This window comes from Alligator mississippiensis, chromosome 4 (genome assembly GCF_030867095.1).
Source record: "Alligator mississippiensis isolate rAllMis1 chromosome 4, rAllMis1, whole genome shotgun sequence".
Classification (NCBI taxonomy): domain Eukaryota; kingdom Metazoa; phylum Chordata; order Crocodylia; family Alligatoridae; genus Alligator; species Alligator mississippiensis.
In genome coordinates, this window is record NC_081827.1 from 25,944,551 (window position 1) to 25,972,311 (window position 27,761).

At 44.6% G+C, this 27,761-nt stretch overlaps 1 protein-coding gene and 1 long non-coding RNA gene across 5 annotated transcripts in view; one reads left to right on the plus strand and one right to left on the minus strand.

Annotated features, from left to right (window-relative positions):
• Window positions 1–27,761, plus strand: part of LHFPL3 (LHFPL tetraspan subfamily member 3) — a 477,206-nt gene that overhangs the window by 426,659 nt on the left and 22,786 nt on the right. The gene's annotated exons all lie outside the window — the stretch shown is intronic.
• LOC109283145 (uncharacterized) overlaps window positions 1–27,761 on the minus strand; it is a 104,079-nt gene that overhangs the window by 36,903 nt on the left and 39,415 nt on the right. Inside the window, exon 3 of one of the 2 annotated variants that reach the window (XR_002090223.2) lies at window positions 25,550–26,122. The exons of the other annotated variant lie outside the window; for it this stretch is intronic. This is a non-coding gene — a long non-coding RNA (uncharacterized LOC109283145). Of the gene's footprint in view, window positions 1–25,549; window positions 26,123–27,761 lie in introns of those variants that run through there. 2 annotated transcript variants of the gene reach the window in all.

Below are 27,761 nucleotides of genomic sequence, written 5' to 3' on the forward strand. Positions count from 1 at the left end.
TTGCCTTCTTTCCCTTGATTGAAAACCCCAGTTTTTGTTTTGCTTGTTGCTGTGAGGTTGCTTGCTGTCTTTCCATCTGGAGCTATCTGACTCTCCTGGTCAGTATTTTCACTTCTTCCTGAAGATTCCTAATTAGAGAAGTTAGATGTTTTCAAGATGGCAGGGTCATATGGGATGGACCCTAGAATACTGAAGATATTGGCTTTGGTGATTTCTGAGTCATTGGCTGTCCTCCCTGAGAACTCATGGAGGTTGGGTGAGGTCCCAGATACTGGAAAAGGACAAAGATAGTGCCCAGGGAAGAAGGAGGATCTGGGGAATTACAGACCAGTCCTTCTGACCTGGATACATGAAAAGATAATGGAGCAGGTCCTCAAGGAATCTACCGTGAAGCACCTAGAGGAAAACAAAGGGATAAGGAATAGAGGTATGGAGTCACCAAGAGCAAGTCACGCCTGGCCAACCTGATTGCCTTCTATGATAAGGTGACAGACTCTGTGGATGTGATATACTTTGACTTTAGCAAGGCTTTTGACACTGACTCCCATGATATTCTCATTAATAAGCTGAGGAATGCAAACTAGACAGAAGTCCTATAGTTGAACCATCATGCTCAATTTTTAGTAGGGAGGAGATATCAAGTGGGTTCTACAGGGATTTGTCCTGAATCAGGTATTTTTCAATATCTTCATTAAAGATTTGGATGAGGGGACTGAGGGAATGCTTAGCAAATTTGCAGATGACACCAAGTTGGGTGGAACTGCAGACACTCTGAATGGCATGGGTTGGATCTAGAATGATCTGAACAGACTGGACAAATGATCTGCAATCAATCAGATGAGATTCACAGAAGTGTAGAAAATTAGGGTTGGAAGAGACCTCAGAAGATCATCTAGTCCCTTGCTGCAACTTAAGACCATTGCTCCTTGTTCTGTTATCTGCCACCATTGAAAACAGTCTAGCGCCATCCTCTTTGGAGTGGGGGGAGGAAAATTGGACACAGTAGAATGTGGCCTCTAGATGTGGCCTCACCAGTGCTGAATAGAGGGGGGAAATTACTTCCATCAGTCTGTTGGCAACACTCCTACTAATGCAGCCCAGGATGCCGCTAGCCTTCTTCACAACAGGGGCACACTGCTGGCTCATACTCAGCTTACTATCTACTGTAATCCCCGGGTCCTTTTCTGCAGGGCTGCTGCTTAGCCAGTCAGATCCCAGCCTGTACCAGTGCATGGGATTGTTCCATCCTAAGTGCAGAACTTCGCACTTGTCCTTATCAAAGTTCATGAGATTTCGTTTGGTCCAATCCAAATTCTTCAATTTGTCTAGGTCTCTCTGAAGCTTAACCCTACCCTCTTAACATATTTACTACTCCACCCAGCTTGGTATCATCCACAAACTTGCTGAGGGTGCACTCCATCCCATCTTCTAGATCATTAATGAAAATACTAATCAAAACTAGCCACAGGACTGACCCCTGAGACACTCCACTTGATGCTGGCTGCCAAATAGACACTGAGCCATTGATTACTTCCCTTTAAGCCTGATGATCCAGCCAGTTTCCTATCCACCTTACATGTTGTTGAAGACTGTGTCAAAAACCCTGCTAAAGTCAAGGTATATCACATCCAATGCTCTCCCCACACCTATAGAGCCCATCACCTTGTCATAGAAAGCAATCAGGTTGGTCAGGCATACTTGCTCTTGGTGAATGCTGACTTTCCCTAAGCACCTTGTTCTCATTCAAATGATTAAAAATGGATCCCTTCAGAACTTGTTTCATGATTTTTTCCAGGGACTGGGATGAAGCTGATTGGTCTGTAGTTCCCTGGATCCTCTTTCTTCCCTTTCTTAAAGATGGGTACTACATTTGCACTTTTCCAATCATGTAAGACCTCTCCCGATCACCACAAGTTTTCAAAGATAATGGCCAGTGGCTCTGCAATCACATCAGCCAACTTCCTCAGCATATTCCAGTGCATCATATCCTGCCCCACAGACTTGTACACATCCAGCTTTTCTAAATAGTCCCTAACCTTTTCTTCATGAACAATGCATGCCCCCGGATGCCGGGGGGGCACGGTGACTGCCTGCAGGCAGCGGTGGCAGCGGCAGGGGTGTGGCAATGGCAGGGGAATGGCAGCGGTGAGCAGGGAAGTCCTGCAGGTGGCCACGGCAGTGTCAGGGAGGTTGGGGAGGTGGCGAGAGCCGACTGGCAGTCAGCAACCACCTGCAGACACCGCTGGCAGTGTCAGCAGTGGCCAGCAGCAATCAGCGCCCACCTGCAGACAGTGTCGGCAGTGGAGGAGGGAGGTGGCGAGCGGTGACCGTCCGCCAGCAGTGCTTCTTTCAGGGGGTGCACTGCCAATCTCAGGGGGTGCATGTGCACCCCCTATGTGTCGCCAATGCAGTTCTTTCACCACTGTTCACTACTCACCTCCTCCCCAAACTGTGCTGCCGGGTGTAACAGTCTGGGGATTGACCCTGCCTGTGAAGACTGAGGTTAAAAGAAAAGCATTGAGTTTTCTGCATCGCCTGTCACTAGGTTACTTCCCCCATTCAGTAAGGGACCTACACTTTCCCTGATCTTCTTCTTGCTGCTGACATATCTGTAGGAACCCTTCATGTTACTCTTCATATCCCTTGCTAGCTGCAACTCCAATTGTGCTTTGGCCTTCCCAATTTCATCCCTCTATGCCTGAACAATACTCTTATACTCCTCCCTAGTTGTTTGTCCAAGTTTCCACTTCTTGTAAGCTTCCTTTATGTGTTTTAGCTCAGTGAATAGTTCCCTGCTAAGCCAAGCTGGTCTTCTGCCATACTTGCTAGTCTTCCTGCGCATCACAATGGTTCATTCCTGTGCCCTTAATAAACTTTCTTTGAAATACAACCAGCACTCCTAGACTCCTTTCCCCCCTAGACTGGGCTCCCAGGGGATCCTGCCCATCAGTTTCCTGAGTGAGCTGAACTATGCTTTTCTGAAGTCCAGAGTCCTTACTCTGCTGCTCTCCTTCCTTCTTTTCCCCAGGATCCTGAACTAAGTCACTGCTGCCCAAGTTGCCATCCACTTCTACATTTCCCACCAATTCTTCCCTGCTTGTTAGCAGCAGATCAAGAAAAGCATACCCCTTAGTTGGCCTTTCCAACACTTACACCAAGATGTTGTCCCCAACACTCTCCAAAAAACTTCTTGTATTGCCTGTGCACTGCTGTACTGCCCTTCACACAGATTGAAGTCTTCAGGGTGATTGAAGTCCCCCATGAGAACCAGGGCCTGTGATCTGGAAACTTCTGCTAGCTGTTTGAAGGAAGCCTCATCCACCTGCTAATAAGGACAAATACAAAAGCCAGCACTTGGAATAAGATAATTGCATGCACAAATACCTTTCTATGCACAAATATATCCTGGGGAATTACTGGCTTGATTGCAGTAGCCAAACACCAAAATCTGCTTGCCAAAGTCTACATGACTACCATGATGAGCTGCTGGAAATGACAACATAATGGCCTCCCACAGGGTAGTGTGCTAACACCAATCCTTTTTAACATGTATACCAATGACCAATCCATACAGAGTAATATGAGGAGCTTCATATATGCTGATGATCTATGTATCACATCACAAGAGAAGGACTTTGTCACTGTCAAGAACAGACTGACATGTGCACTGAGCAACCTCTCAGATTATTACAATAAGTACCAGCTTCGTGCCAACACAACCAAGACACAGGTCACAGCTTTTCACCTACACCATAAAGAAGCCAAGTAGAAATTAAACATAATCTGGGATAGTATCCTACAGACTAATCACTCAAACCCTGTCTACTTGGGAGTTACATTGGACTGAAGACTTACCTTCAAAGCACATGTAACAACATACTCACCTCAAACTGGGGAGCAAATCCAGCTTCATTACAAACCACTGCTACTGCTTTGTGTTACTCCATTGCAGAGTATGCATGAACAATGCAAACAGAGCATGCAATGAAAACAGAATGCAGAGTATGGGAACAATCAGTTCATGCCAAGAAAATATACTCAGTTCTAAATGACAGCTGTCATGAAACAACAGGCTATCTAAAGCAAACACCAAAGGATACCCTGTACTTATTGGCAGGCATTGCACCACCTGATATTAAAAGAAAGGTAGCAAGCCAAAAAGAAAGATCACAGCAGATGGAAGACCAAGCATCCATTCTATACTCACACAGAAGTAACTAAACAGCTTAAAATACAAAAGAGTTGTGACCAGTGTTTTGCCATCGGACACAACAGCTGACAGGGCACAACTGAGGTTATAGAAGAAAAGACTACATGCAGTCAAGTGCTCTGAAATGCACCTGGAACTCAGGAGGACCTTACAAGATGTGGACAATCAGACACATGCAGCCCAAGGGCTACCACCACTCCCATTGTGGTGCAATGGGGAAAGACCCAGGAGGCACCACCTGCACAACCCAAAGAGCAGGGGGCAGTCCACCACCAACACAGCCTATGTGGCAAGGGGGCCACATGCTGCCATCACAGCCCACATGTAAGGGGAGGATCCTAAGGGGACATCTCTCCCTCTCCCCTCTCCCCAGTGTGCATGGTCTGCTCGGTGTGCGGTCCCTGGCCACACCGAGGTTGGACAGCCCTGCCTCAAACCATTGACTTTGCCTTGCAACTTGGCCAGCTAGGCAATCATACAGTCAAACTTAATCCCCCAACAGTAAGCCACTTAGCTTGACCCCTGGCAGCAGTCAATCCCAGCCAAGAAGCTCTACTGAATTTTCAGGTATGAGGTCAAACAGTTGTACCATCAGATATTTGATCCCCAGCATGGCAGTTCCCATTCTACAGAGCTGACTAACCTGGCTGTAGTGACTGTGCCCAGAGTGAACCTGCACTTAGACATGTTGCACCCCGCTCTGTGAATACCAAGTGCTGAACTGGAAGTCATGTCACTGTGTTAGAACATTGCTGCCAGCAGGGCAATGCACTCTACTGAAAACTTATCCAGGCATGCAGACTGTGAGTATAGGAAGTCAACCAGTAGCAGCCTTATAGTTCCCTGTTCCTGGCTTTCAGCTTCCTTTTACTACTGCCAGTGAGTAGAGTCAAGCCCAGAAGGAGAAATAAGATTGATTCCTGGAAGGGCTCTGCCCCACGTATAAAGAACATAGTATTGATATCTGTGGTGCAGGTTATAAGGTATGTTATAGAAAGCCTGTGAGAATGCTGGAAAGACAGCCCTGCCTTCCAGAGTCCCAATGCCATCCCTTGCTCAGAGGACCATTATTCTTTTTATGGCATGTGAGATCTGCAGACATTCCAAGGTATGACTGGCCTCCCACATACTCTCCACGGGCAGAACATAATAATAGTTAAAGATGTTGCATCTGCTGCCTATACTTACCCAGGTAAGAAGAGAAAATGAGGAATACAGTCCTTCCTCTGGCTTGCTTTCACCTCTGTTGGTCAGCATGCAATCTAACCTACTGGGTAGAGGGAAAAAGAAACCCAGGCAAACCAATAGGCTAGGAACAGACATTCAAAAAGCCTGAGCCTGAATTGATTCAATCTTTTCAGGTTAGTCTAACCTGGCTAGGCTGAACTGGTTAGAAACTGGACAGAGACTCTCTCTGGACTGAGGAAATTCAGGCACATGCCTGCAGTGGCTGAGGCTAGAAGCTGTGGGGCATTAGAGCAGCCCTCCTTTCCCTTCTGCAGGGAGCTCAGCTGAGGGGGCTGTGGCCAGGCTCCGGCAAGACTCTCATTAAGGAGGTCTGCCTGCGTGGTCTCAGGCTTTTCCCTACTGGTTGCTAAAGGGGCGGGAGTGTTGCCATCCCCCAACCTCAGGCTAGTGTTCTGAGGCAAGGTGGGAGGAAGGGGGTGCAGTGCATACATCTGTTGATGTTACAGAGCTTTTCAATCTCCCTCCCTGCTTCATCATACTGTGTACAGCAAACTGACAGGCAAGCAAGTTAGCCAGAGGGCTTAAAACAGTCTTTATCACCCGATTAGCAAACCAATAGCCTCTCTCCACATTACTTCAAACTTCTTAAGCAGCTTACCAGCTAACGTGTTGATTAGCTCCAAAAGCCCTAAGTGGTCACTGTTCTGTCTGCCTATCCCAGTGAAATTGGAGACAGACACACACATACACAGATACCTCTCGGCATTAGCTACCATACCACATGCTGGCCATGGTCCCTGCTGTGGTAGAGGAGGAAGGGATCTCTGCTTAAACAGTGAGTGTTGAGGGGGGGCAAGGAGGGAGAGGAGGCAGGAGGAAGCCAGCAGGCCCTGCTGTGCCTGCAAGTCTGTGCCAAGCCCCAGCCAGGGAGCAGAGGGGAGGGGCCTGCCCTGCTGTGGAGCAGAGAGCCCCGCCCAGCCCAGAGAGCATGCCAGGATGCTGGGGGACTCTGATTTAACTTAAACCAGCAAGGGATCTGGGACAGACTTTCTGCAAAAATATGTCAGTCAAAAAATTGAGAAACAAAAAGCCACTGATGCACCTGTATTGCACCAGTTTTATGATTCAAAGTGTTTAATATAATTCTCAATACCTTCTGCTGAAGAGACCAATCCTTGACTTACCACGAGAGGATAAGGGTGATGTAAGTAGGCCTTTCCCATCTCTAAGTGAAGTGAAAAAGCTGGGTCTGGTTCCCATCCTGAAGTGAAAAAGCTGGGTCTGGGACTCCACAAAGGGAAAAAGGGGGGAAAAGGATGAATGAGGAAAGAAAGGAAAGCCTTCACACTCGAGGCTGGACAGCAAGAAGAGAGAGAAGGTTCTCTTTCCATTGGTCTTGGTCCAGAAACACACAAGGCGCCACCATCTGAACGTCTGTAAAACAGGATAAAAGGATTTCCCTGAAATAAAGACATAGAGCTGCTATCTTCTGTCTGCAATAGATTAAGGGAGGGTTGCAGTAGATTTCCTGGATGCCTAAAGCCAGATCTGAAAGCAGATCTCATATTCTCTGAGGTACTCAAGCTCAGTTCCTCTGCAAGAGGAGAAAATATTGCTTCCATCAAGTTTGTGCCTGAGGAGATCTCAAGAAGTAAATCAAAGGACACTAGGGACAAATCTTTGATAAAACAATATCAAAACTTTGTTTAATTTGTTCTCATTGCTGTTGTAAAACAAACTCACAAGAGACAAAGCGATCTGCAAATAATACAAGCTGTTACTAAGCTAGGAGATGACTTACTGAAAGAGCATGGAAAGGAATAGCAATACATTGCAGTCAACCGTGTCTTTGTAACTCCCTGTCACTGTGACCATGCAGATAGCACACTTCCGTGGGGCCAGTCTCCCAAGCCTGTAGGAATATGCCTACTACCAAGTGCACTGCATGAAAGAGTGGAGGTCCGTTGTTTGAGATCATGTGGCTGTGGTGACATTTGTATCCAGGTTCTGGTCACAGAGCCATGCTGGGAGTCTTTACTGGTCTTTTCTCTCAGTAAAAATGTTTCTGTCATGCAGTGCTGTGTGTTCGCTTCTGTTGAGCACACACTTACAGCCACAATTGTCTATGGTCATACTTGCTATACTACCTAGTATTTAACTGGTCTTCTCCATTATAAAGCGATTTAAATACCAAAAGCATGTTGCAACTCTAGGTTCCATTCTAGAAACCAACTGTTTGTAGCCCTTAATAAACCCTCTGAATCTGGAAGCTTGTTGCTGACTGAGTTGAATTTCTAATAAACCAAGCTACCATGTTTACCTGTGTACCACATACACCTTTCCCCCAAAATCAGCCCACCAAAATTCAGGGGACATGTCTTAACCAGGTAGGCTGATTTTCTTTGCTGGAATAGAAGCATGGAGGAGTAAACTCATGGAGAGACTGTTCTGCAATACTGTTGCTGCTTCTCTCTCAGCAAGCAAGCAGTAGGAGTGGAGTCCAGAGTTAACCCTGTCACAGCTGCTAGTGACTTGACAGCCAGAAACTGCCACCCTTCTTTGCTTGCTCACTGAGAGAGAAACAGCATCCATTATACAGCACAGTCTATCCATGACTCTGGAAAAATCTTTTTCCCCCTAAATTCTGCCTTCCAAAAATAAGCCATGTGTTTTTATTTGGGGGCATGTTATATGTGATAAAATACAATCCTCTGAAGCTAGCGAATCAAATGCTGAGCTCACCACACAGAAGTGCACATGTACAGGCAGCAACACTGTAAGATTCTGCGTGGCCTGTTTTCTCTGACTGGGATTCAGATCATACAAGATTTACTCCCACACAGAACAGGCTGGGAGTTCTTCTCTCTACGTGCCCCCTTTCTGCACTGTCCCCACACTACATTACCCCCCACCCGCCATGTCCAGCTCTCCTCCCCCTACATGTTCATTTCCCCCTCCCATCGCTATGCTGCCAGCACCCTTTTTCCAGCCCAGTCTATCATGCTTCTGCCATCTCCCTCCTGACACACTATTCTTCCACCAAGCTTCCACGCCCAGCTTGGCCCCTAGAAATGTCCATGACAAACTACAAAACTACAAGACACCTATTTGTTTGTTTGCACTCTTTTTAACACTGCATTCATGTTACTCTTTGGATTTGTCCTCCCGGAAACAAGGCGTTATTTTACACTGAGATGACCAACAATATAGTAGGTCCTGCTCTGCAAAATCCCCATGGAGATATGGCACTCCTTGTACAGGGAGCTAAGCAAGATCAGCACTTGACACTGGACCATGTGTAAACTCACCTACTATACCTTGAAGTAAACCCCCAAAGCGCCCTGCCACTAGGACAGCCCATGCATGTTGGCTATTGTGTTGTTAAAAACCCGGGGTATGTGGATTGCTTTTGTTCTAAACTACTCAGAATGGAGATTATGGTGTTTTATGCATCTAGAACACACCAAGCACACTGCTACCATTATACAAATATTAAATTAAAATGACATGAATAAATAGTGGTAGAAACAACAAATCTGAGCTCCTTGCAGCATATGGGAAGGTGGGAGGAAATTTATGAATGAGATTGGGACAGAGAAGGTGTCTGCTGATGATTGTGTACTGCTAATGAACATTTTTTTCCCAAGGAAAAAAGATAAGAATAGTGACTGTGATTTTAAAATGCTTCCCGAGTAGAATCTATTAAACAGAGCTTAGCATACTCTCCACCTGTCAGAAAGGCCAGGTTTTTCTATAAATATCTCTACCTACTATAAGCTGCTCAGACTGCAATATAAGACTTAAAATATTTTCTGTAACTCCCACCATTTTCCCTGAACAGCTTATCTCAGCTCTGTGGTTTACAAAAATTCCATTGCTGGCAGCAGCAGCCTGTTAAATTGGTTCTAATTAATAAGTGAGTCTTCACACTTCTTCAAGACAACATTCATAACAGATTCGATGGATAGGCAATGTCATAAAAATTTCTAAATAATGAAAATTAATTGTAATAAAGAAGATTGTTACATGCTGGAGAGCAAACTCCTCAATTACATGTCAAAATTAATAAGCAAAATAAGCACATCTATTTCATGCTGATGGGATGTAATAGGCACCTTGAGGAACAATGCCTTTAAACTGCAGGAGAACATTTGTATAAGTGACTGCCAATTTTGGGTGCCTAACTTAAGATCTTTTAAATTGGCCCAAATGTGAAAGGATAGGCACTTTGATCTTTTGCAATATCCAGATTCTAGGCATTGTGCACCCAAAAAAATCACAGCATTAAAATATCTAGTCTGATTTTGAAAATTTTGGTCATACTGTACATATAAGTCCTGTACCAAAGAAGGAGTTAATGTGACTTGTTTAATTATTTGTTATAGTTTTACATAACATTGCAAAATATAGACAAATCCCCTACATAATTGCATTGCTTGCACTTTTTAAGTCCAATTAGTATTATTGTGTTTAAAATCTTATGAAGCTTGCCTACATGCTTAGAATTTAATTCATAACTAGTTTGCATGTACCTCATATTAAATCCTTTTTTCATAATCCTGGGCTAGAAACTTGTAAAACTGATTAAAAATTGTAAGCTTTTAAGGGCAGGCCTGTTATGGGCAGCAGTAAGGTTAACTGGGTGGGGTGTTTTGTTCCAGTCTTATTTCATGAACAGTAAAGTCAGTCACTAAACATTTTTTTAGAAAGACTGGCCAGTACAAACTCCTTAAAACACTAAATTTAGCTTGGAGGAGTAATGGACATCATCAAACAAAGGGATAGATCCCTTTGGAGTTAGTTATAACCCACCAAATTAAAAGAAGCTAATGATAAAGTGTGTCCGTGAGGGAGATAGATTAGCTAACTCAAGGATTAGCTAACCTGTTTAACCAATCAGAAACCAGTACACTTGTGTTTCTTACAAACCACTGTCAGAAGGAGCATCAAGGGTTTCAATAATAACCATAACTGTGATGCACAAGAATATTTTACCGAAGTGACAAGAAAGCTAGTTCAGCAAAACAGCAACAGAGTGATTTCCGCAATTCAACAGCTTCATCCAGGTCACTTTGCTTCCATCCCTTCCCTTCATGCAAGAGACTTCTCAGCTATGTTGACATACACAACACGTAGATTTATTTCTAGGACCTGCCAGGTACACAAAATATATGAGCTGATGCAACAGCTTCTAGCCAGGCTGCAGGGGGGAAAAAAGATGTAAGCTTCCATATTTTCCTTTACTCATTAGGCAATTTGGTGCTTCATATGAAGAGAATATTGCTTATAAATCCTATGTAAAACCATCCTGAGTGCAATATGGAAATAAGAGAATTTACAGAAATCATGGTGTTAAAATGATAGCTCTTTCTTCTTATAGGGACGTAAAAAAGTTAGCAGACATATATAGGAGTTAAGATTAAAATGATGCTTTTCATTTAATTTGTTTTGGTAGATAAAGTTTCTAATTTGGACACTTTTTTCACTGAATTTGGTTTAAACTATGAGAAGTAGTTTGCATGTAAGTGAAATAAAGGTGCAAAGATCCACATTTCATATATCTGAACGAAAGCTATTTCTCAGGCCTTGTTCCCAGCTAAGATCCCAGTTCCTTCAATTGGAAACAAATGCCTTAAGCTGCTGTTCCCCACAAGCAATCTGTGGGGAATTGTTTCCTGCTCCTTGATGATTTGGTTCATAAGTAAGGGGCATTCTAAGGCCTTAGTATCAGTAGCAAAGCTTAGTCAAAGGTATTTCCATTTTCTCCTGTGCTGAAGCAAGCAAACCTGCAAGACTGAGCAATGATGCAATAGATAGTTCAGCTCAGAAGAGACTGTTGTAATCAGCCCTGCTTTGAGCAGGAGGTTGGACTAGACCGCCTGAGGTCCCTTCCAACCCTAACTTTCTATGATTCTGTGATTCCCTAACCTGATTTATATGACACAAGCCACTGAACCTCATCCAGTTATTCCTTCTTCAAACACGGTAACTATAGCTGAGCTAGGACATACCTTAGTGAGACATTATTTCTTGAAGAACTTATGAGGAATCCACCAATCTCTTGGTTTGCTATTTTAGTGGTCAATTACCCTCACTACAAAAAAATGATGCTTTGTGTGCCCTTCAGGTTTTCTAAGTTCAGATTCCAGCCTTTGGTCCTGGTCTTCTGTTCTTACTTTCCGCTCTCACGTTAGCATATTATTTTTCCTACAGTTAAACAAGGGTAGCATCTCACTGTGGGGCACAATCCCTAGCTAGTGTCCCCTGCAGTTACTAGGTCTGGATGTAACAAAAGTATGTGCCTCGCTTGGGCTTACTGGAAACCTTCAAGAAGAGTTCAAATATGGCCACAGTTCTTCCAGGGTCTCAGCTGCATTGCCGAAGCTGCCACAGGTAGAATCTCACCCCAGATTAGGCCTCTCAAAGAATAAAAGTCAGACTGTAGCTTGAAGCATTGATGTAAAGTCCAAATTAAATAACAGGTTTCATCAGAGTAACAGCTGGAGCTACAAATCTGGCAGTTCAATCAGATGCATCTAAAGTAGTTCTAAGGGAGCGCTTAGAAAGATCCTCTTGAATAATGCCTTTGAATAACAGTCTAAGAGACTCTCCGCAAAGGGCTTAATGAGGGCAGCATCCTGATTCACAAATGATGGTCAGATCTGGAAGACAAAGCTTGGTAATTAGCTCTCCTCATGCAAAGTGCTGCACAGGGGAAAAAAAACTTTCCTTCCCTGACTGTCATGCTTGCCCAACTTTTTATGAGGCGGAGCAGAGTGAAACCCCTAAGAGGCTTACTGCTGTCATTAGCCCCAGCAAGACGCCTAGAGAAGGGTGGGTGAAAATAAGCTAAAGACTTGTTTAGGTAATTAATAGATTCATTTTGGTTTCTTAGCAACAGAAAAGAAACTGCTTGAGATTTAAGCTGTTTGGCTAGACCCAATTGGCCATCACTTACCAGGTGGAAATAAGCAACTCTTCTTCCATTATCAAATACTTCATGAACTCCTGGGGCCTTACACTGTGAGTGAGGGATGACAGCTCACCACTTGTTACTGTAGTGAGGGAGGTAGAAACAACCTGCAAGATCAGAGGCCTATAGTGCATCTTTCAAATGTGATTATTTGAGGTGTTCCATAGTGTTAAAAGCCAATAATGGGTGTGCATTCTTTAAACTTATCTGACCCCTATTGATAATGAAAAAGATCAAGGATGAGAAATGTCTGCACAAACATACCTTGTATCTGAGCCTTGTACAGGCCTTTCAAAGGGGATTTTAACTATTCAGACATAATCTGGGTAATTGATGCAGTCAAGTGTGCATCATCAATAAGCCTTATTAAATGGAACCTATAGAGAAGTGAAAACAAGTAACTAAATAAGAGTTTCAGTCTGGGAAGACTGTTCTGAGGTAGTGACCACGAGCTATTTAAATGCTGTATTCAAAGGAACAGTTTCATTTTCTTGAGGTTAATGCAACAGCTGCTTCTCCTGCATAAGGTTTACACCTAATCCCCTGGGAGATGTATCTACTGACAATACAGCTGGTTTAGTTAGATGATAATTTATTTAAATGTTGTTGTTTTGTGATCACTGTTTAACTGCTCCAAAGCCTGCTTATATCTGCTACTTTATTTGATCAACAAGCTATTCACTATCCATTCCCTTAAATGAGTCCACAGATAAATTTGGACTGAATTTTGCCAGTTTCACATCCTAGTAAATCCGTGTAGATCTGCTTTGTGTCTTGGAGCGGATAATTCAACTATTTCATTTTTCTCTGGAACAGTGTTTAAATCATGTTCACTCAGTTTATGTCCATTACTGCTATATTGGTCATGCTCCCATCTATGAGCTTATTTTACCCATACTAGCAATATCCCCTTAGTAGATACCGTTCAGATATTAATACATTACCTATCCATACTCTGTTCTTACGAATCCCATTTTTTTTTTTAAATATCATATGAAATAGTATCAAATATGTCTTAAGGCTAGCAAAAAGCTTCTTTAAATTTCAGTCATCACACTCAGAATACTCTAAGGACAGATAAGAGAAGAGAGTCCTCTCAAACTCAGCCTAATTGGTCTACTTAAAATATATCAGATGAGGTGCTATCATCAGTTCCTGGCCAAACATTTCTTCCACTCAGGTCAAAGGGCTAAACTCATGAAAGGAGACAGGAAGGACTTAGGCATTTAACTGCCACTTTACTCCTCTAAAGTGCAAACTCTGGAGCCTCAAAACCTTTACTCAGCCATAGCCTAATGATAGAGGTGCCTTGATTTCACAGGCACTTCAGTTTTCACCATTAAACTTGTTTAGGCAGCTAAAGCCAGAAGTGCCTCTGTCTTAGCAGTGCTGGGTACTCAGTACCTCTCAGCCCTGAGCCACATCAGCATGCACAAATGATTCCTTCCTTTCCTTTTCTTGCTTGAAGGACCTCATCTGATAGACCTTATCAGAGCACACCTAACAAAAGGGGCTAGGCACAAAACAAGGGCTCCTGTCACCCCCTTACCCAACAGTTCAGTGATTAACTATTCCCCAACCCTTGCATTCTGTGGGAGACTTAGATTTAATTCACTATTCTCCCTCCATAGTGCAAAGAAACTTTTTTTTCTCTCAAAGCCTCAGTTTTAACAGGGTTGAGCAGTTGGGGGTCTATGTCATGCTTGAGTCTGAGGATCCAGAAATTAGGCATTCCTTTGCCTAGATCCCCTGACAAGACTCAGCTCCTCCCAAAATGCAGGGGAAATGTCTGCTTTCTTTTGGAGCAGGGCCAGAGGAAGAGCCCTCCTTCACCCCTTTCGTAACAGCTTTCAGATCTGAGCATTCACTGATGGCAAAGACCCAGTTTAATTCCCTTTTCCCTGGAGCATCATAACCATAATGCTATCAGCCATTCTTAGGGGAGGGATGTGAAGAAGTTCCTCTGTCTCTCCTGTATGCAGAAAAGGATTCAAGACCAGAAAGACAGCCCCTGAGAGAGCTGGACTCACGATTAAGGACCCCCACCCCCAAAGCCTTTTACATGAAATTGTTGCTGGATAAAATATTTGAACAGTCCTTGGAACAGATACTGGCATTCAGAGGTCCCCCTTCCCAATTAAGGAAGGCCTTAACCAATGAAGTAGAAAGCCATAATGCTTTCTGCTCCTAAGGTCGTGGTTAAGGTACTCTTCCAGGAGATGGCAGATGTGGGTTTGACTCCTCTCAGGCAGAGAGGATTGAACCCAGTTCTTCCACTCCCTTGGTAAATGCTCTTGCCTCTACATAATTGTTCACAAAGGGCAAGGCTACCATCTCCTCCTCCTCCAGCTGTGTTTTAAAAGGAAAGAGTGGCCCCTGCTTAGAAAGTGGTAGGCTCTCAGTAATGGTATCCGCCAGCAGCCTTCTGAGTAAGAGGCTGCCCCTATCCTCAGCATTTCCCTGTTCGTCAGCGCTAAGCAGCTGCATTGTGAATTTACAGGGACACCCTGCTTGGCGTGCTGCCTGTTTTGGATCCGGTTCTGAGGTACCAAATGACTTGTCCAATTTGCCTCCATGCTATACATAGGACCACTCCCAGGAAGCACGTACCACCCACTTAGCACAGGCCAGGTCCCAGAAATGAGCGCTGAGGACAGCCCCAAACAAGCACACTCCAGACAGAGAGCCTACAAGTGCCTCTGGGCATGCAAACAGGGCCATTTGGAGGCAGCTGTATTGCTTCTTTTTTGTGAGTTGGCTTGTGTGGAATGAGTGTGTGGGTGGTTTTACGCTTTATGTCAGTCTCCCAGGTGCATCAGGAAGACAGCGTGGAGACCTGCCCTAATTCCCCTCTTCACTGTACACAGAGCCAAGACGCTTCGCTTACGGTTCCACTGTCTATTCTGGGAGACAGGGTCTAAAAGTTAGGCACTGCACTGTCTAAGCTGTAAACACCTAAGTCTTTTTTGGCTCTGGTCCTCAGTTCTTTTTCATGTTGTTTTCTCCTGGCTTTCCCTTTTTCTCGCATCTGTCAGGTGGTGACACATCCTCACAAGTATGTCAGCCACAACAAACTGTTGTAGATATTCCTCTATGCTTAAATCTGTGTATTCTTCAAGTGCCATCCATATTCTGGTTATAAAATTAATGGAGTAAAGCAGAATTGAAAACAGAATTGAAGCAAAGTAATTGTGACTGACGTGCATTAATACTTAATACTACAGTTTACAATTGTAATTACAATTTATTTGCCTTTTTAATTACTATCTAGCTTATTTATCTCCAGGAGAGAGATTTCTCAAGAGTGCCTTTCTGCCTGTAATGTTTTATTTTTGCAGAAAAGTGCAGGCATTGAGTGAGATGGAAATTACTTCCTTATTATTTAAAATTAATTCAGCCTGTCAAAATGAGCTCATTGCCATGCACAGTGCTTCCTTTTTAAATAAATCTCAGCCTTCCTAGCAATTGAAATTCTGTGCTGGAATGATGTATATTGCTAGCTTTTTATACATATTAAACTGTGTTTTGAGAGGATTAAGGATGCACATACTTTTTTGGATGGGGCACATAATTATAAAACCAGTTTTGCAGCAGGGTAAAAAGGATGTCACTCGTCCTTTGGACTTGTACTCTGCTTTGCCACTCAGAATAGAGCTGTGAGCCTGCCTAATGGGAGCAGAAGGGACTCTTGCCTGCCCCTGCAGGAGTCAAGATTTTGCTCGATCAGGATAAAACTAGTGAGATATATTTACATATAAATAATTGGGATGCCAGCTCTCCTTCCTTTTTTCTTCTTAGAATAAAAAAAGAAGAAAGTAAAAAGCAGGGGAGGGTAGAGAAGCCTGAAGACTGTGAAGAAGACAGGAAGAGAAGGGCTTAATAATGAGAGAAAAGTGCCTTGTCACCTGAGGAAAGAATGAAGAAAACAAGAGTAAGGTAGGGAGGAGGGAGAGTCAGGAGATGCAGCTGAACAGGAGGCTGGAGCTGATGGTGGTTCCACTTCTGAATTTAAAATGAAGGGCAGAGGAAGGAAGAAGTAATGAAGTGGACCTTCAAATGCAGTAGCGTAAGTTGGGATGGGAAGCAGACTGGGTGCTGGCTTAGAGGGGGCACCAGTATGGTTTCCTTCCCCCAGGAGTCCCTACCACGGCACAGACAGCTCTGCACCCCCAGCCACAGGAGCCAGGCAGACCCTCCCCAACTGTCCGGGGGGCTTGGATTTAACCCCCAAGGGAGTGGCAGCAGCCCGAGCCCATGCCACTACAGCCAAACATGCAGCAATAGCAGCTGCCACCGGGGTAAAGAGAGCCAGGCAGGTGAAACTCCTCTCCCCTTCTCCTGTTCCCTGCTCCCCTCTCCTATCAGCATCATTCCCCCTCCTGCACCATCACCTCTCCCCAGGAATTTAAAAAGCTTGCTACGCCTCTGATCAAACTGCAAAATATGTGAATGCACAACAGAGTTAAGGGCTGAGAACAAACCTGGAGCCCTCACACAAAGCTCAGTGACATTTCTAGAGTCCTCTGCTGCAAGTCCAGAAGCTGCATGGTGCCAGCGGGAGCTGGAACTAGCAGCAGGCATAGCATCCCTTTGTGGTGGTTAGGCACATGCTTCCCTCAGGGGCCAGGATGTGGAGCCAAGCCCCTTCTGGAGTAGCTTCTACTACGAGCCAGTAATAGCCCTCTCACATGGATGGATGCAAGTTCTGCAGTGGTGTCTAGTCCCAGTGCAAAGATACAAGCTTACTTGTTTCTTCCAGCCCTTTCACACCTACACAGAGACAGGCACATCCAACTTTCACTCTGTCTCCGCCCAAGTTAGTTTTGTCTGAGTAAGCACCTACGGTTTGGCTGTGAACAATTTCTTCAACATCTAGACTCAAGCAGGGGTTGGGGAAGGTTTCAAATTTAAAACATACTTTTCAGCTTAGATTCAGTTTTTCTAAAGCCTTTTTAGCTGTCTATAACTAGTCATTGTTTTGTAAGTGCTGGACGTGAGCAGGCAAGAGACTGATAGATATCAACTGAACATTTTAGGAAATATTTTGGTGCTTTGCCATCCTCTGGGATACTGCTCTGGTCACTCTACCTAGATAGGGTACAGCAGATCAGGAAGGGTTTGAGTGATGAGTCATGGAAACATTTCTATATGGCAGAGCCTTACTTAGCAAGGAGACAAATTGAAGGTTGTTTGAAATGATTTTTTGGCTCTGCACCAATGGATAAAAATCCATTCCCAAAAAATCATTTGGAGTTAACACAAAACATTTTTCCCCCAGAATTGAAAAATGTCATCTTGGGTCATGCAAGACATCTTGTTTGACCCCAAGTAAAAGGTTTAATTTTGTTTTTGAATATTGTGAACAAAAGGAACTATGAAAATTAAAGGCTAGGATCACAAAGATACTCAGCTGGAAAAGGAGGTATCAGTGCCCCTGCTCCCCCCGGCCTCCCCCAGTGCACTGGTGAGCAAGGGAAGATATGGTAAAGGTGAGAAAAATAGCATTCCAGAGAAGGGAGATCAGGCCCATGAAGCGTCTTCCTTCCTGGTAATACGAGAACAACTGCAAATTCAAAACAGAGAAAAATACTTTTTCACAGAACTGAATTAGTCTGTGAGAAACACTGACACAAGAGATCACTGAGGTCAGGAGCTTATTAGGGTTTTTAAAAAGGCCTGGATAGTCATATGGAGATTGTGAACATATACAGGGTCACAGTAGCAAAGACTAAAAAGGTTTGGAAGGGCTGTAAACCCTTGTGCTCTGAGCACAGAGCATCTTCTGATTAATGTGGTCAGGAAGACACTTACCCTGGGTCAGGTCAACCAATATCTGCCTACTGCAGGGTTTCATTGCACCTTCTTCTGAAGTGGCTGGCCAGTGCTGGAGGCAGGATGCTGTATTAAATGGACTGTAATGCTCTTATCTTGTCTGGCAGTTCCTACAGTCCTATGATAATTTTTGCTGTTTTCTGAAGTCGTATGTGAAGAGGGTCCCCCCTCCTTCTGCTGCATGGACGTTGGCCTCATCTTGCAAATGCCACTCAAGACTGGACTTCTTTGTTATGGGAACATTACTCATGTTTATTGCCTAAATTGATCACTGCAAAAGGGACACAATGCACAAGCTAAACAGTGACCCAGTAAGCAGGGCAATTTAGCCTGCATTGGCCTCTGTAGCTACACTACTAGCAGAACTCAAAGGAGGCAATTAAAGTAATTTTGGTTATCCTTAAAATCAGGGGTGGACAAAGTCCAGCCCACAGTCCCACTCCATTTCCCAGCAGCCCCTGCCCCTGTGGCCAGTTTTCATGGAGACCCCAGGAGCAGCTGGGCCATGACAATATGGGGCCAGGGTTTCAATGGAGACTAGCCCCAGCTGGACCAGAGGGCACATGGCTAGGCACGGAGCTGCTCTGGGGCCAGGGCCAGGGCTGGGACTGGGACTGGGGTCTGTCAGCAGTGACAGCATGGTCCAGAGCTGAGGCAGAGCTGTGATCCGCTGCTTGCACATCCCTACCCAGGGCACCCAGGCAGCAGACTGCAGCTCTGCCTTGGCTCCAGCACACTCTGCACTGCTGCAAGATCGCAGCCCTGGCCCCTGGCCCGGAGCAGCTCCAGTCCTAGCATACACCCTGGGAAACTATGCAATTATGCGCCCACACAATTTTGTGCATAAAAGGCATGACTGTGCATTATTGCATAATTTTGCATCATTCAATCCTGGTGGGCTCTGTGCCTCCACCTCCACAGGGCTTCCAGCACTCCAGATATGAGCCCCATGTGGAGGCACTGAATGCGGTGGCATGTGACTGGACAGCTGGTAAATGAGGAAGGGAACTTCTGCCTGCAGAGGGGTGGGGGGATGTGAGTGGGTGTGGGGTTTGTAGGTGAGTATGGGCCACACATCATCATCAGGCAGGGTCGGCTGGCACTCCAGCAGAAAGCCACGTGTGGAGGCCCAAAGCCATCCCAGCCTGATGGCTTGCAGCTCTGTGCCTCCATGTGCACCTTCCCACTGGAGTGCTGGAAGCCCCGTGTGAAGGCACAGAGACTGCTCAGCCTGATAGCGCATGGCTCCTGGTCAGTATGCTGTCAGGATGGGCCAGGAAGGCTCCATGCCTCCACATGGGACTTCCAGCACTTCAGCAGGAAGCCACATGTGGAGGCACACAGCTGGCCCAGCCTGATGATGCACAGTTCCTGCCTGCAGTGCCGCAAGCCCCACGTGATGGCATGGAGCCAGCCTGATTTGGTTTAAAGGCATGTGCCAGCAGGCCAGACCAGGCCAGCTCCGTGCTGCCACATGCAGCCCCCAGGACTCAGCTGGAGCTGTGTGCCGCCAGGGGCTCTGCCTGCCACAGCCATGAGCTCCCTGAGTGCCCACTGCCTGCTGCTCCTGAGCCGCTGGCAGCAGAGGCTGTGCACCATGGGGGAGAGGGGGAACGTATGGTGAGAGGACCGAAGCCCATCTATGCACACCACCACAAACCCCACACCCTCCCATATGTGCACCCCCCTCAAAAACCCCACATACATACGCACACCCCTTCACAACCCTCACACCTCCCACACACCACCACACCTTCACAAACCCCCCAACACACACCCCAACCCCACCCCCCAACCATACAAGTGACCTGCATATATTTCTAAAGAAGGTTCAAATAGTGTACCTTATTTAGGTTTAATTTGTAAAAAAAATAAAATAATTAATTTTGCATAATTTTGAAATTTTCCACACATAATTTCGAATTTTTCTGTGCATAATTCCTTGGGATATACTAATACACTGAACATCTACATAAAAAGCCATTAGCTCTCCCTCCCAGCACAGTTCAGCTTATCTCAAAAAACCCACCTGAGTATCAGTGCCTGAAGTCAAGCCTCTCCCCAGCATCCCCACAATGTTCAATACTCACTTGAACTAAACAAGATTGAAGGCCAGAAGTCCAACTTCCTGTCTCTATTTCCAGAATTGAGAACGAAGCACAGAAGTGGAGACACTGATTCCTAGTGTTGAGTTTTCTGTTCCTGTTCAGCAGAACCTGGCTAGGAATTAGCCGGCTTGCAACTGTCTCTTACCCTGTGCTTTGCATATGAAGACCAGCAGGGAGATGTAGACCGATTGTGTAACATGGAACAGCTGAGGCCCACCCTTAAGATTGCCCCAAGTAGAGCAGTAGACATACCCTGAGGCCTGCAGTCTGACATAATATCTGGCAGTCTGTTCCTGGAATATCAGAATCTTTATCTAGATCCTTGACCCTATCTGGCTGCTCTCCACCCTTCTGGTGATGCATAGCAGCCAAAAGACAGGGCGCCTGACACCCCACAGTGGTAGAGGGCATGACTGGGGCAAACAGTGTAGCCACAGCGCTACCGAGCTCCTGTATACCCTGGCTACCAGGTTGTCCACTAAGATCACATGAATTCAGGCATAGCTCAGAGTAGATTTGACATTTCTTGGAGCCCAAGTCCTGATGAACTCTGTGCTCCAAGAACCACAAACATTCCCTGATCAAGTACCACCTTCACCTCTAGCTACACTGAGTGTACAGGCAGTCCTCAGACTTATGACACAATTGGTTCCTGAAAACCACAGCGTAAGTTGAAACTTTGTAACTTGGAACCGATTTTCCCATAGGAAACAATGTTATAAATGGGGGATTGGTTCCTGAACCAAGGCCTGATACCCTATTTTCACCAAAAATAACCCAGAATTTTGTACTCTATCAATTATAGATGAGTAATATAGCTACACTGATGTATTTATATTGTAAATAGCAATCATATTGATTTGGAAGGCCTTATTTGAGGAGACTTTGCTGGATATTGTGAAGGGCTCTTGGTTGGACTTTTTGAAGGGCTCTTGGCTGGAGTCTTCTCAGGAGTCTTGGCTGCAGGTTTTTCTGGAGTCTTGTTTGCTTTCTTAAAGAAAGTGTTCCAGGAAGTTTGGACAGATGTTCTCCAGGGAGATGGGCGATGCAGCAAACTTGTTCACTGGCATGGCTTGGGGTCAGATCAAGCATTGTAAAGTCAAAACTGACATCATAAAGTTGAAACAGGGTGTCAATTTATAAACGTTGTAAGTGTGAAATGTTGTAACTCAAAACATTGCAAGTCGAGGACTGCCTGTATCTGAGCCACAGCTGAGACATTGCTCAGGCATAAAACCTTGAGAAACAATTGCAATCCTTTAATTTCTTGATGTTCCAGTGGCTGTTTCTGTTAGGATGAACAACGTCTGGTTCTGCCTGAACCACATGACCCATTAGGTTAACATGGTTAAGGTGTGCCATCTCCTTAGAGGCAACACTACACACCAGGTGATGTAGCTATGACACTGGCTGCCTTTGACACCCCAGCCTAAATGACCAGAAACTCATTTACAGCTGAGTGGACAGAGCCTGCAGCCTTTGGAATGAGCCCCAGCCAGTGCTTAAAGTCACAGCTCAACAGAGCACAAAAGACCCCTTTACCCATTCTGCCACCATACCCCAGCATACTTTTAAAAGACCTGAAAGGTCTTTCCTCCTATGTCCAGCACTTTCCTCATCCCTACCTAGAAATTTCTATCTATTACTTGATGTGCTTTGACTTCTGTTTCAGAGGAAACAAATCCTTCCTGGCTTTGGAAATACACCCATACAGTTACCTTTTCCTTTACATCTGTCACAGCTTAGATTTTATGGTTTGCTAAGGAACTTGCTGATAAATTATTTTGGGAAAGCAAAGTATTGGCTTTTGCAGATTTAGCTCAACGACTATGAATCATCAGGGACAATTATATATACTATCTAAGGTTAAACAAATTAGGGCTGAATTTAAAATGTTTTATCTATGTCACCATCAAATTATATTTAAAAGTGACATTTTTCATTTCAGCTGTTAGGTTTTTTTGGTAGAGTAAATTTAATAAGTTCTATAATGATTCTTCTTTTAGCAACTGCAAATCATTGGATCTTAATTTTGAGACTTTATCATTTTGGAATTTTGTACATATAAAAAAAGTATACAGTTTGGAATTAAATGACAAGCAATTGACTTTCTTTTCTTAATGCCACTTATTTTGAAAATTAGATGTTCTTGTGCTAGAATCAACTAATTCATATGTACTACTGCCCTCCAGTGAGTAAAACCAGAACTTCAAAATTGAGCAGGGTCTACTGCTACCTGCTAATTAGGGCTGAATGGGGAACAAGAAATGTTTTGTAAAAAATGCTGATGTTTCCTAATATGGGGTTTTTTTCTGCATCAGAGCGAGAGGCAGAGAGAGTGCAGAGTGCAGTGTTACAGCACTCACTCGGATACAGGAGACCCAGATTCAAGTCCCACTCATACCTGGGTTTTGACTAGAAATTCCATCCTGGGCTTGTGAAATCTGTAGATAAATGTAGATAAAGAATGTGTTATGATCTGATCCTCACTAAACTCCTGTATTTAGGTCTGTCAGGGAGCCCTGGAGCACTGGTGTGGATGCAGCCAGGTACCCTTACTGCAAGGAATGATCATTTGCATAAAACACTTTCTCTTTTAAAAATATTTCTTCTTGACTGAAGCATAAATTGTCTTTACTGCTCCATATGATGATTGCATTTGAAATATGTTTATTTTTAGCAAATAAATGCTAATGGAAGGCTGCAGATAAAAATAGAAGGTAGTGTTGGCACAGAAACAGAAGCCTGGGAATGTTTTGCTTGTTGGTTAATGAAAATAAAGCCACATGTCCCCAGCCTAAATCCTTCTGGGATGCAGTGCAAGTACCGAAATTAAGTTACAATGGTTAGGACCTGCAGTATGAAAAATCACGTGAAATGCATCAGTGACTCATAGCTCACTTACAAAGGCCTGGCTTACAGACAGATTTTGTGCCAATATAAATATTTTAGTTGAGGGTGAGGGAGGTGATTTTTTTAAACCAAAATAGTTATGTCAGTACAGTTCCTATGTGGACAGAGTTATACCAGTATAAAGGTGCTATCTCGGATACAGAGCTACCTGCATTCTGACCCCTTCTACAGCTTCACTGATTGCGGCCCCTCACACCTTCATCTCCAGGTGGAATTCTGTTTCCCATCTACTCTTAAACATGGTTCTCGGCTACTCAACCTTGGGTATCAGTTGTGTTTAACCAGAAAACCCAACTGGCTTTGGGAACAAGCAGTTCTTCCCTTCAGGAGTCTGGGAGCAGTGGTTTACAGTGGTATATCTCTGTCCACATAGGGGTGACAGTTTTTGCTAGAAAATGTTATAAAGTTAGGATGGCAAGGTTCTTTGGGTAGATGTGATATCTGTTATTAGACCAACTGAGTGGTTGGAAAAAGGTTCTTAGCAAGCTTTCGGGCACAGTCACCCTTCATCAGGCATAGGGAGTCTCCCAATTCTATTCCCTACTTTTCATGTATTCTATAGGATACTTCATGACATGAGAAGTATCCCATACTTCTCATGTCTGGCATAGGGAGTCTCCCTCTTCTATTCCCTGCTTCTCCCTATTCTATTCCCTACTTCTCCCTATGCCTGCCAAAGAGTGACTGCACCCAAAAGCTTGCTGAGAACTTTTTTCCAACTACTCATTTGGTCTAATAAAAGATATCACATCTACCCAAAGAGCTTTGCCTGCCTATGTCCTTAAACCAACACAGCTACCACCAAAACCCCATAAAGCTATGCTGTTTTTGTTAGAAAATAAGTCTTCAAACACATCAGACTGGAACAGGCTTAGAATCTGCAGGGAAATGCTGAACCCTTAGTGTGGGTGCAGTCCCAGAGCAGTGCAGGGGAGTGACACACTAGGCCTCTGAGGATTCATGTATGTGTAATACACAATCACTTCCAATAATTTTAATAATGGATATGCTTATAAAAATTCCCCTGGCACTTGGAAAAGGGATGCACAGCCAAGTGAAGTTGTCAGGTGCTCCTCCTGAGCAGCCCTCATCCTCCTCCCCAAGGAACTGTTCCCTTGCACATGCTCTCCCCCTTACTGTGGGAGATACACAGATGCAGATTGCAAGCTCTTTGCAACAACCACTGTATGTTTCTTTCTGCCTGTAAAGTATATAACACCCTTTGGGGGTAGTAGAAATAATGAATGCATCTTGCAAGTATTTTTTATATTTTCAATGGATTTTTTTTTTAATTCCATATAGGAATCCTTTAAGGGGCTGAAATAATGCAAGATCCTTGCATCCTGTTTTAATTCCTGGGTGACAGAAATACTGTGAAAAGACCAACTATCATGTTACTTTGGCCCCCACCAATGGCACATCCCCACAAGTGGGAATATGCGTTTCCCCTGGGACAAGTAGCAGTGTCACATATTTGTGCCACTGCAAGTTGTCCCTGGACACACCCCTGCACACGTGCTCTGGTACACACCCAAGTTGGGGATGGCCCCTGGTGGGGTAGGGGAGGCTGGAGCCAGCACCTGGGCTGACCAAGCAGCCCTACCTGGGGTCCTGGGGGCCTCCCAGGACTGTAGCAGTGGCAATCAGGGCATGCATAGCCTAGTTGGCAGCTGGAGCGTCTCTCTGGCTGGCCAGGCTCCAGTTTTGGGTGGCGCATGCTGCAGCCATATGTGCTGCCCAACTTCTTTTTCCTGCATTTTTTTTTTTTTAGATACTGGGAAATTCCAGGATCTAATTTTGTTGCCAGGCTGCAAATATGCAGTGCAATGAATGGATCCACGTGTGTTTGAGGCGCTGCAAGCCACACGTTCCCACTCGTGTGGATGCAGCCTTGAGGCCAAAACCATAAATGCACTGACAAGGTCTGTTTATCCATACTGAAGAACTGCACTTGCCTCCCCCATGTAGCTACATTCATGTGGATGTGGGAATAGCTTGCTACAATTTCAGCAAGTCTTACCCAAGCATGGTGCACTGACACTCCTGGCAGATTACACAGTGAGCACTTGGGGGATGATGGTAGAGTATATGTTGAGCTGGAAGAAGGTAGTAACCCTATTTAGAAGCCAGTGTCTTTGTACTTGTGGATGACTGGGGAAAAGTGAACGCGGGCTGTGGAATACATAGCAATGCACTTGCAGTTCTGATTTTGCCATTAAGATATTGGATACAGCTTCTTTTCGCTTCCTTCCTTTCTTAGTGCTCACACTGATGAAGTGTACAACCAAAACTCCTTATTAACAAATAAAACAGCATAAAACGGCATTAAAACAGCATTAAACACTGCATTTAAAGCCACTACAGGTATTCCAGCAATGGCAACGAGACTGAAAAGTACTGTTTGCCATGCAAACTGAACAGCAACACCACACAGTACATTCTCACTGGTAGTGGAAATGGAGATCTTCATTGCCCAGGTCCTCCTAACCCTGCAGTTGTTCTGGAGTAGTGTGAACGAGGTACATCTCCCCAGGCACATTTCTATTCCAGAAGTCCATGGACTAACTCATAGACTCACCCAACCTCTAAACTGTCTAGTAACTGTAAGATGTAGTAGAGTCCACAGGTGCCAGAGCTGGAGCCAGAGTGGGTATTCAGAGCCTGCTGGCTGTCAGGGTGAACAGCCACTCATACAGCTCCTGCATCTTCTAATTGTGCTTTAGTTTCTGCAAAGTCTCTTTATCCTCCCCCAACAGTCCTTTCCTCCTCCTCGTGGCCAAGGTGCTGGTCTGACTTGTCCACAAACCTTACGTATTTCTTGAAGCGGATGATTCATAAACATTTTTCCTCCTTGGATCATGGCCTTCTCAACAAGATGCCTGGGTGAATGTCTCATTCCTGCCAAGAAAATGAAGGAGCATATATTTTGCCTATAGAAAGAAAAAGAATATCTCCTTTTTACATTCAGAATCACAGCAAGGTGACCACTGGCCACTTTCATTTACTTGTCTTTATTTCAGCTGTACAGTTAGCCTCTTCAGAAACTGCTGGTTACCAGCCTGCAGAGATGCAATGATAAATATTTCAGATTAAATTCAGTAAAATTAGGAAGAAAAATTTGGGCCTGAAGGGGTAACAAGAATGAAGTCAATCAAACCAATGCCTTGTTATTCGTATTGGTTTTAACACTGTTTCAAGCTTTAGCAACTGGAGATACCTCATTGGAAGAGGGAGCAATTTTTTCTATATCTATAAAAAAAACCCACTTATCTATTCAAAGGAGACATTTCACCACTTGCTGTCTGAGATCAGGCAATCCACAAATGCGAAAAGTCTGCAAGGGTCAGTCATGGGAAGAATTTCACTGACTATCTTGAATTTCTTCTTTATGAAAAGTTCTCAAGCTTCACCAATCAGAAATGTGGGAAACAAGGAGGTGAGCAGGATGCTGAACAAGGATGCAGAAGCTAGCTGTGGACAGAACTGTCTTTGCCCGGCCCAGGCAATACGCTACGAAGTGCATCAAGAGGCTAAGTATTGCCATTGCCAAAGGACTGCTTCACTTAGTACAGTCACTGATTCTCATGATGCAGACTGTCTGGGCCACTGCTGTTAAGTCTAGTACGAGTATAAATGCATACTGATAGGGTACAGTTACAAACAGAGGGTAATCTAGGTGCACCCATGCCAACCAAACCTGAAATCCCAGCCTTGATATCTTTTCTATAATCGCTTAAACCTTTGTTACAGTAAAGTTCTGTTTGCAAGCTTTAATATGTTTTTATCTATCCCCACTTGTAATTCATTTTGGATCCCATACTGAGGGAGGAAAGGGAGGGAAATGGCCTGTCTTCCATTCTTACCTGAAGCAAAAACTACCCCATAGCACAGAGCTTTCCAAACTTTTCATGTCGGTGACACACTTTTTAGACATGCATCATTTCGCAACACAGTAATTCAGTTCCGGGGGAGGGGCCAAGGGAAGCAGACGCGAGTAAGGGAGCTCCGCGGTGCCCTTCCGCAAAATTTTCTGCATTTCGCGCGACACACCTACACACTGCCGCCGACACACTAATGTGTTGCGGCACACAGTTTGGAAAGCTCTGCCATAGCAATTAATATTACTCATTGCACATTGGCTGCTGTTTCTCCCATAATATCAACAAAGGTCTGCAGGCCCTTTCCTGTTCTAATTGCACTTCTTTGCTGGACTGTTCCCAGGCCCATGCCTTACAGCCTGTCTGGCCTTCTTGGGTTTCCTCCAGGTCTTTGGTCATTGCCGTTCTTCTGCCTCCACTAACACCGGAGTCTCCATCACATGCCGTTCTCAGCTCTGCTGTCCCCAGTCTAAAACTCAGTCTTTTACAACTCAGCATGAAAGTACTCTTACTGGCTGGCCAGCAGAAGCCCGATCTCTGGCCAGCTAGCAATGCATTGGTTTGGGGCCTCCTAGACAGCATCTTCTTGCTCTGATTGACTGAGCTGCTTAAACATATCCGTCTGCATGGAATGAGGCATTTAAATGCCAACCAAATAT